Below are 10,005 nucleotides of genomic sequence, written 5' to 3'. Positions count from 1 at the left end.
GGGCCAGGAGCGAGGCCCATTGGTCCCGGTTCGCGTCTGGAACCTGGACCAGAGGGGCCAGACGAACCGGGACCAATGCCCCACGAGGCCCGGCCGGCCCCCTGGCCCCACGAATCGGGACCTATGCCCTCAGGGGTCCCGGTTCGTGACTGAACCGGGATTAATGAGCTTACCCGACCTGGACCAAAGCCCTGTTTTCTACCAGTGCACCACAAGGAACCTCACCATATGAGCTCGCTCAGTTCACCCTGACCTGGTGTCTTTGCACTCTGCATTGAACATTAGTATGTGAGTTAACTTGGTAGATCAAATAAACCCGGTAGCCAAATTATACTTGCAACAGTTTTCGCCCCACGGTGCACATTTTGATTGCGAGCGTGAATAGACGGCCGCACTCTCCCTTTCTCGCGCCCCCTAGTCACACTCTTAAGTAAAGCTGGTTGTATGTCCGTTATGTTAAGTAATAATAAAAAGGCGATTGCTAGGCGCCGGCGCACCGGCCGAGTAGTTCGGCCGGTCTAGCCCCAGCCACCCGATGCGTGGGATTAGAGCCGTTCGATCACCCCTCTCCCACGTCATCGTCTTCTTCCCCCTTCCCCCCTACTTCAGATTCGCCATGCGCTCACCCCCGGCCGCCGCGCGCTCGCTCCCGGCTGCCGTTGGATGCGCCCCCGGCCGCCGCGCGCTCGCCCCCGGCCGCCGCACGCTCGCCCCCGGCCGCCCAGCGCTCACTCCCGGGCGTCGTTGGATGTGTTGCTACAGCCGTGACACCGCAAACCCACCCCCTCCCCGCAGCTCTTGCCCTCCATAGCCACGAGGCCATCGCCCCGCGGTCGCAGCGCTGGTGGTCGACGCTCACCGGGGCCCGTCAGTTGCCGCCGTCATGGTCGTCGGCAACATTAGTTGCAGCCCGCCGGCGTGTCGAGTCGAAAACTCGCCATGGTCATCAGCGTACATGGTGGAAGCTTCTGCAAACGCTGGTTGTAGCTTTTTCATAGCCGATTGCAGCTTTCGTCCTCCGACCATAGCTTCTGTTCACCTCCGGTTGAAGCATTTTTGTTTGTCAGTTGGAGCTTTTCCCATCAACAGTTGTACCTTTCTCAGGTGCCGATTGCAGCTTCCATGGCGCCCCCCTCAGTTTCCATGTATCTCTGGTTGGAGCTTTTTTCTCAGCGGTGGTAGCATTCCCGTGTGCCGGTTGTAGCAATTTGAAGTGCTGGTTGTAGCACGACGTGACAGCATTGTAGCAAAAATTCCCGACGCCGGCTATGGCAATGCCGCAAAATGAGACACCGGTTGTAGCAAAAAACAACACCAGTTGTAGCAAATATCGCTGGATCATAGTGGCTACAAAACTCCGGCGAACTCGGGTTGCAGCTCTGATGAACGTGGTTGCAGCTTTTTTGTTGAACGGTTGTAGCTTTGTGGTATGTGGTTGTAGCATTCGCGAAACCATTGTCAGCAGCTCTGATGACGCCGTTTTTGCTGCAACCATAGTAGATTTTTGCTACCACCGGCGATTGAATTTGCTACAACCGGTTCCAGCAAAAATTCGCCATGGGGGGTAGTCTGCCATGGTTTGTTGCAGCTCCGGCGTGGCCGGGTCCGGCGAGGTAGGCAGAGCTCCGATGCATGCGAGGGAGGCATCGCCGTGGTAGCACCCCATAGCACCGGTTGCAGCATCTCCCGTTGTCACCGCCCATCAATCGCTGGCGAGATGGGATGGTCGCCGGCGAGCTCCGAGCAGGGAGGGGAGCGCGTGGCGCTGCGACCGGGGGGCGGGGGGGAGGGATGGGGAAGGGGTGGGGAGGAGAGGGCAGAAGAAGAGGGCGGCGCGACGCGAGGAAGAGGAAGAGGAAGAAGGGGATCGGGAGGAGGAAGAAGGGGATCGGGAGGAGCGCGAGCGTACGATGTGTTGCGCGTCGCTTCGATCGAGTGGCCCGCGTGGGACCGGCGGAACGGTTCGGCCGGTGCGCCGTTCCTAAACACTTCCCTAATAAAAAGGGATAGGTCCATCGCCAAAAGTAAAGCTGGTTGTACGTCCGTTATGCCTGATTTTTAATAAAAAATCTCATTGCCTCACGCGCTTTAGTGCAGAACGACATCTAGACTGGCTGTAAAGCCTTTCTCGTGCCTGTTCTTCAACACATTTAGTGCTCCTTTGATTCAAAGGGATTTTATTAGAATATTGGGGTTTAGAATCCATATGAATTTTTTTCTATGTTTATGTTAGTTATCTTTTTAGGGGTTATATGAGGATACTACTACTAGTAGGGGAAAATGGGGCCAGCCGGGCCCTTCAACAGTCAGCATTCCTTCCTTCTTCCTCTGCTCTGCTCCCGACCACGGCGGCGACGGCGGGCAACCACCAAGGTGCCTCGTCTTCCAGTCCAGCTGCTCTTCTCCCTGCTGCCCCGTCTCACCTCGTCCGCTGGAGCTGGAACTGGAAGCAAGCGCCACTCACCAGGTCAGCTCTCACCAGGTTCATCCCGCGCCTTGCCCTGCCCTGCCCTCCAGGTGCTTGCGTTTATTCCCACCAGGCCAAGTTCCTTCCACCACGACCTTCCTACCTAGCTCCACCGTTTATCACCAACCAACCACTCAGACTCAGTTGCCGACCGCGTGCACCCACACACGCTTGTTTGCTTCTCCGGAATCGCAGCTGTTTGTCCCCAGAAATTAAGAGATCCAACAAGCTGCCCGCAAGGAGATCTGCGGTATGGCCATGGAGGAGCTGCTGCAGAGGCTGCTGGACTCGGCACACAACGCCGAGGACTTGCTGGACGAGCTGGACTACTTCCGCATCCACGACGAGCTATATCATACATACGATGCTGCTGACCAGCACGGCAAGGGTTGTGTCTGCAACCTCGCCCTCAATGCTCGCCATACCGCCAAAGCTCTTGCCAAACAGCTGTCATCCTTGTCTGCGTACTGCTTTGGTGCCAACACTGGTGGTGATCACCGGCAGGGAGTTGCAAGACAACATGTCATTTGTTGTGCTTGGCCGTGTGGCAGGCAGAGACTACCTGTCGATTCCTCCTCGCCGCCAAACGCCAATCAGGCTGGTCAGGAGCTCAGTGGATGCATGCCAAAGCTCGGTAAAATCCTCCCTTGCGCATCTTCCCCGCATCCACATGTTCATGGTGATGAAGTTGGTGCCAGTGTGCAAGAAACACCAATGCATGAGTTTAATAGGGTCGATTTCTCCCAAAGGATGAAGGACACTGTAGAGCAACTAAAGCTTATGCGCAACGAGGTTACCAAGATTCTGCAAGGTTGTGACCCTAGAACCATCCCAGACATTGCCCAGAGCCGTCCCATCACCAAAGGTCGAATTGATGAGCCAAAACTGTACGGGAGGGAGACTGTCATGAATAGCATCATACATGATATCACCAAGGGTCAATACACCAAGGGTCTAACTGTGCTTCCGGTTGTTGGTCCTGGGGGAATGGGAAAGACAACTCTGATACAACACATATATCGCAACCAACAGGTGCAGAATCATTTTCCAGTCAGGATTTGGATGTGTGTGTCATTCAATTTCAATCTGGATAAGGTGCTAGAACAGATTGAAGTAGGTACTCGTCCAGTTGAAAGTGAAAAGGAGGGCAGTACAACTGAAAAGTTGATTGAAGAAAGATTGAAATCTAAAAGGTTCTTACTTGTATTGGATGATATATGGCAGATTAGTGATGTGGGTGACTGGGAAAAACTCCTGTCGATACTCAACCAATCACAAGAAAAGGGTTCCATGGTTCTAGTCACAACTCGGTTTCGAGCAATAGCACAGGTGGTTAAAACAACTGGCCATTCAATAGAACTGGATGGTTTAAATTCTGGAGAGTTTAGAAAGTTGTTTCTCACATTTGTCTTTGGCGATGAGCAATGTCCAAGGGACAAACATTTTCTGCTTGAGACCGGAGATAAGATAATGGAAAAACTAAAGGGCTCCCCTCTTGCAGCAAGGACTGTTGGCAGATTACTGAGTAAAGAACATAGTTTGGGGCATTGGAAAAGGGTCCTAAACAGTAAAGAATGGGAAAAGCAAACCAATGGAATTATGTCTGCCTTGAGGCTTAGCTATGACTTTCTCCCTTTCCATCTGCAACAATGTTTTTCCTATTCTGCATTGGTTCCTGAAGATGTATATCTCAGAAGCTATGATCTCATCAGCCTGTGGATCGGACTAGATATTTTGATACCTAGTGATCAAAATCAAACATCTGAAGATATAGGTTTGAGCAATTTAAATGAGTTAGTCAATTATGGATTTTTCAGGGAAGATATAGGTCAGCGGTATGTTATGCATGACCTACTACACGATTTGGCATTGAAGGTTGCATCGCATGATTGTCTTTGTTTACGTCTCCCTAATGTTGGATCAGTGGTAATTCAGCCAACCACCCGTCACTTGTCTATAAGCACACATGACTTAGGCAAATATGATGCAGTGTCAGGTGAAAAATTAAGAAGTGAATTGGAAGAACTGAAGACAAAATTGAAGGTTGAACATTTGCACACATTGGTGTTATTGGGTAAAATGGATGGAAGTTTTGCCAAGATATTTGGTGATTTTTTTTTGGAAGCAAATGCTCTTCGTGTTCTTTATTTGTTTGACATGATGTATCCCATGGAGTTCATGTTACATAACTTTTCAAGACTTGTCCACCTACGATTCCTATGTCTAGGGACATGTGACAGAGAGATGCATTTACCACTCAACATCTCTAAATTTTATCATTTAAGGGTTCTAGATCTTGAGCAATGGTGTGGGAGTTCTGATTTGCCCAGAGCCATGAGCAATCTTGCAAAACTGTGCCATATTCATGCCAGAAGTGAGCTTCATTCAGATATTTATAATGTGGGAAAACTTAAACTCTCACAAGAGTTGAAGGTATTTCGAGTCAATAAAAAAAGTGAAGGATTTGAAGCAAAGCAACTAGAGCATTTAAGCAAGCTCAGGGAGCTTGGCATCTACAACCTTGAGAAAATACACACAGAAGAAGAAGCAGCTCAAGCAAAACTTATAGAGAAAAACTACCTGAGGAGGTTAACATTGGACTGGGATAGTGAACGATCTAGTGTTGAGCCTGGTGTGGAAGCAGCGGTTCTTGAGAGCCTTCAGCCACATGGAGATCTTCAGGTGTTGTGCATTAGAGGGCACGGAGGTCCTTCTTGTCCAACATGGTTAGGTGATGAGTTCGCTGTTGAAGTTCTGCAATCTCTTTATCTGGATGGTGTTTCTTGGGAAGTTTTCCCTTCTTTAGGGAAGGCGTGGGATCTTCATGAAATAAGGTTGGAGAATATTGCCAGACCGAAGGAGTTTATTATAGAGGAATGCTTTTGCAGGCTAATAAAGCTTAAACTCATTGGCCTAGGAAGTTTTGAAAAATGGCTTTACCCAGCTGAACAAGAGTCTTCCCTGGGTGAACCAGATGCTTATGTTCCCTCTTTTGCAAGTTCTGGTTATTAGAGAGTGCCCGAAAATCTTGGGGTTGCCTTTCTCAAACCACATTGTTTCCCCAGATTGGTTCCCCAAGCTACAGGAGCTGGAGGTACATGACTGTCCCGAATTCTTACTAGTGATTCCCATCTCCTGGATCGAAAGTAAGCGTTCTGTCACTGTGAAATGTGTAAAGATGCTAAAGGAGTTTGCATACTCAAAATCATCCAATGGAGCACAATTGAAGATTATTGGAGAGGCTGATTTGCATCGCATAGACCAAGTATTCGTTTTTGATAAAGAAACAGGTCTAGAGACGCTGACACTGGACAAGTGCCCACCTCTGGAGTTGAAGCACCTTCTGATGCTAACCTCGCTGAAGACACTGATTGTAAGGCATTCAGTTGCTCTGGTTGGACCACTAGGAGGTCAGAGTGATGTGGAATGGCAGCTCCCTATTGAGTATATCGGGATCAATGAATCAAATGGTATATCCCTATTGAGTATATCGGGACCAATGAATCAAATGGCAGCTCCCTATTGAGTATATCGGGATCAATGAATCAAATGGTATATCCCTATTGAGTATATCGGGATCAATGAATCAAATGGCAGCTCCCTATTGAGTATATCGGGACCACTGGGAAGGAATTGACAGAGCTCCTCCCCCACCTCCCAAAGCTCTCCAAGTTGGAAATATGGAAGTGTGAAAACATAAAAAAGTTGGTAGTGGGCGTGGATGTGCAACAAACAACACAAGAAGCATCAGAGATGGGGGGAGGTGAAATAACAGCAGCAGCAGCAGAGGAAGAGGATGATGGGGTGCTGCTCTTCCCACCTCATCTCTTTGACTCACTACAGGAGTTGGTCATCTTTGAGTGCCCAGAGCTGGTCCTGGTCGACCCACCAACTCTTGTTCCTGGAGGAGGAGGGCTCCAAGCTTTGCGATCCCTCCACAGATTAACAATAGAGCGGTCCCCAAAGTTTCTATCCACCTTCTCCTTTTCCTGTCACATTTTCCCTTCCTCCCTGCAGTCTCTGGTGCTTTGTGATGTGAAAGGCTTGAGGACACTAGAGCCCCTCTCAAACCTCTCCTCTCTCACCACATTAGTATTGTTTGGTTGTGGAGAGGATCTGAAATGTCAGGGCTTGTGGTCACTCATTAGCATCGGTGGCCATCTCCAAGAATTAAAAGTCTCAGGCAGCCCTGGTTTCTTTGCTGATTGGGATCCCAATCCCAGACGGGCTTTGGAGAACGTTGAAGGAGGTGAAGAGCAGCAGACACAGCTTGTTTCGTCCACACTGCGTGAGCTCAGGACAGAGGACATAGCAGGACTTCTTGCTGCACCCGTCTGGAGATTCCTCTCTTCCTCCCTGACCAAGCTGCAACTTCATGGGGATTGGTGTGAAGGGATGGATCGGTTCATCAAGGAGCAAGAGGACGCCCTTCAACTCCTTTCCTCCCTCCAGGAACTAGAGTTTTGGAGTTTCAAGGACCTTCAACATCTCCCTGCAGGGCTGTGTAACCTTACCAGCCTCAAGATATTATCAGTTAACTTCTGTCCAGCCATCTCGTCATTGCCCAATGATGCCCTCCCGGATTCACTGGAAAAGCTAGATGTCTATAAATGCAGTGAGGTGCTAAAACAGTACTGCAGGGGGTTAGAGGGAACCATCCCAGAAATCAAAATATGGTGATGCAAGGTTACACAAACATACTTTCTTGTGTTTTTCCATTATGCCCTTTTCCTGCAATCGTGCTTAATAACACTGTGTTTGTTCCCATCCACCGTGCAGGACAATGCCTTGGAGTTCACTTGTACATTCTTCTAGCCTTGTAGAGCTCTTCCCTTCCCATACAAACACATGCATGACATAAGGGCTGTGGTCTTCCTTCCTGTACTTAAATCTGGTAGGTACATCTAAATCTGGGTTCCCTCTTGGTTCTAATTTCAGGCGGAGCCATTACATGCAAATTAGCTGCAGGAACCTTCATTAGATGTGTCCACACCAATATCAGTTATATACACTTCAACTACTTTTACTCCTGCCATATCAGATTTCCATTTTCTTATCAACGGTAGTGAAACTATTCAAGATTTGTTTCTCAACGCCCCTTTTCTTTCCACAATTCGATAAAATCGACATCATTATCAGCCAATGCCTTCTGCAGGTCCATCTTCTTTTCTTCCAACAAAACCTGTGATCACCATTTGTTTTTGTTATGTGTGCAGGTGTTTGTTTGATCTTACAGGCTTCTTCATATTTTGCATTTAAATTTGGGTTATTGTTATTCATCAAGACATGGCAGTCTACTCCCCTGTTTTGGGTGTCACGATCAAAATAGCAGTAGGACAGCAGTATGGAATAAATGAGACTTTGGGTCAAGCTACCAGGTGTTATGTTGCTGTCAGTACTGCAACATATTAAGGTGATTTTTTTCTTTTCATATACTGCTATGTTGCTGTCAGTACCAGGTGTTCTTGCATTTCTAATTTCTGTTGGTTTGCTCTTCAGGTGTTCTTATGTTTGTTTGGTGGGCTTTCAAGCCACTTGTGTTTGCATTTTGTCCAAAACTCATGAAGACTGAAGGTGTGCCTGGAAAATCTTCAGTTTTAGGGATCAAAGGATCATCTGGCATAATTATGGAAAACAATGAATTGCCAGTGTTTTGCTGTTGATCATGTTTGCAGTTTTGCCATCCAGGTATACTTGCAGCTGATAGGTTTGCAGTTTTTCAATTCAGTCTACATTCTACTAATACCAGGTATTTTTGCATCTGTCATACTGTTGTTGTTTAACGAAATTTAATGGCGCGTAGGATCTTCAGAAGAATAGCCGGCATATCATATCAGGCACATGTGGAGCCAATTCAGATCATAGGCGGTAGAAGCAGTCCGAAGGTAATGCATTGCAGGTCATGTACAATTTTGAAATGCTAAAATTCCATCAAGGCACTAAGGTGCATGACCACAACCTATTTATAATTAACACTAGTTTATTATGTTGTTCCATCTCGATATAACATTAATATGTAAATTACTTTTATTAACAGTAAATCAGGATGTTGATTAAATCTGGGAATTTACTTGGTGCCCCAACTGTTTACATGCGGAACTTGCCTAACCAGTGACGGAACTGTAAATGCCTTGCCCTCACATATTTCAGTCAGACATCATGTACTGTTGGTAGCTAATCTCAGTTATGATGTTTGCTCCGTTTTGTAGATCAATCTCCTCGAAAGTAAAAGATTGAGTTGGGGGAAAGGTGTGGTTGACTGAGGCAGTCTTCTTCAACTGCAATAGCCACACGCGAATTTTGCAGGTATGACTGCAATGGAGAAGGACCCAGAAATTAATGGGTGTGCCTACAACACTGCAGAACGCTCATTTATGCGAGGTAAATAGGCCCCAGTGAAGTGCAACTCTGCAAGGTAGCTACATGTTCTTATCAGATTAATTGACTTGAAAACATTTCAGAGTCGGCTCCCCAAGGAGGGTGACGAATTGACTTGCAACCAGTCCGCGGAAGATCTGAAGCCATGCTAAGGAAGAAGCAGCAACACTGCATAGGCTAGAAGAAACGTAGCCTGTCAGCCTTGTGATGTCACTCAGAACTTGCTGCGATGAGTACATCTCACATTCATATAGTGTGTTAATGATGGTTAGTACTTCGGTCATTCAGTATTTGTGTGGCACAAAATATTCTGAAACTTGGCTGGCAGAACCATGCCAATTACTTACACTTCTTCCTCCTTGTCAGGAATCAGACTGCATCATCTTCTGAAGAAATCGACATTTGTCATGTTGTTAACTGAAGAAATCGACACCCAGCGGTTAGCACCAAACCGACCGGGCTCATCGTCGACCATCCTGTCTTCATCGAACGGCAGCTTACCGCTTCGACCGGAGTTACTACGACACACCGCCACCCTTCATCGCCCATCCAATCGCTCTGAAGACTGGACGTGTCACTATCTGAATTTACCTTTTACGGTCTCCTTGTTCACCTGCTTTACTTTGGCGTTAAGTTAAGATTACCTTTCACTAGTTGTAATGTGTATGAAACCCCGGATCTATCTCAGAGCCCTGGATCTCATCTTCCTACTCCCTCCATTCCACAATGTAGTGCTTCCTCTATTCACGTGCTTCAACTTTGACCGTAAATTTAACTATCAAAACCGATTGCGGCGGGGGCAAAAGTTATATCAGTGACTTCGTATTCGAAAGAGGTTTTTAATTATGTAACTTTTTCTCCCGCCGCAGTCGGTCTCGTTCGCTAAATTTATGGTCAAAGTTCAACCTCGGGAAGCGTGGGCGCACTATATTTTGGAATGGAGGGAGTATTACTTGGGGTAAACCCTAGCCACCGTGTCCTGGCTGGTTTAATCACACATTATAATTTGCTGCGTATATTTTCTCTTGCGATCTTCCTCTGAATCCACATAATTGGTGCAATGTTTGAGTGATTTAGTTTGTGAACTACAGTAGTTGGGTCTTGTCAGTCCTTTGCTGCTGCTTGGCGTGGCAGATGTAACATGGAAAGGAGGGTACCTG

At 47.5% G+C, this 10,005-nt stretch overlaps 1 pseudogene; it reads left to right on the top strand.

Annotated features, from left to right (window-relative positions):
* The first annotated feature begins 2,296 nt into the window (after positions 1-2,296).
* On the top strand, positions 2,297-9,586 carry LOC123043033 (disease resistance protein RGA2-like; annotated as a pseudogene).
* The last annotated feature ends 419 nt before the right edge of the window (positions 9,587-10,005 follow it).

The sequence above is a fragment of the Triticum aestivum genome, chromosome 2B (assembly GCF_018294505.1).
Source record: "Triticum aestivum cultivar Chinese Spring chromosome 2B, IWGSC CS RefSeq v2.1, whole genome shotgun sequence".
Classification (NCBI taxonomy): Eukaryota; Viridiplantae; Streptophyta; class Magnoliopsida; order Poales; family Poaceae; genus Triticum; species Triticum aestivum.
The sequence above is the reverse complement of the archived record's forward strand: the minus strand, read 5'-3'. Positions and strand labels throughout refer to the sequence as shown.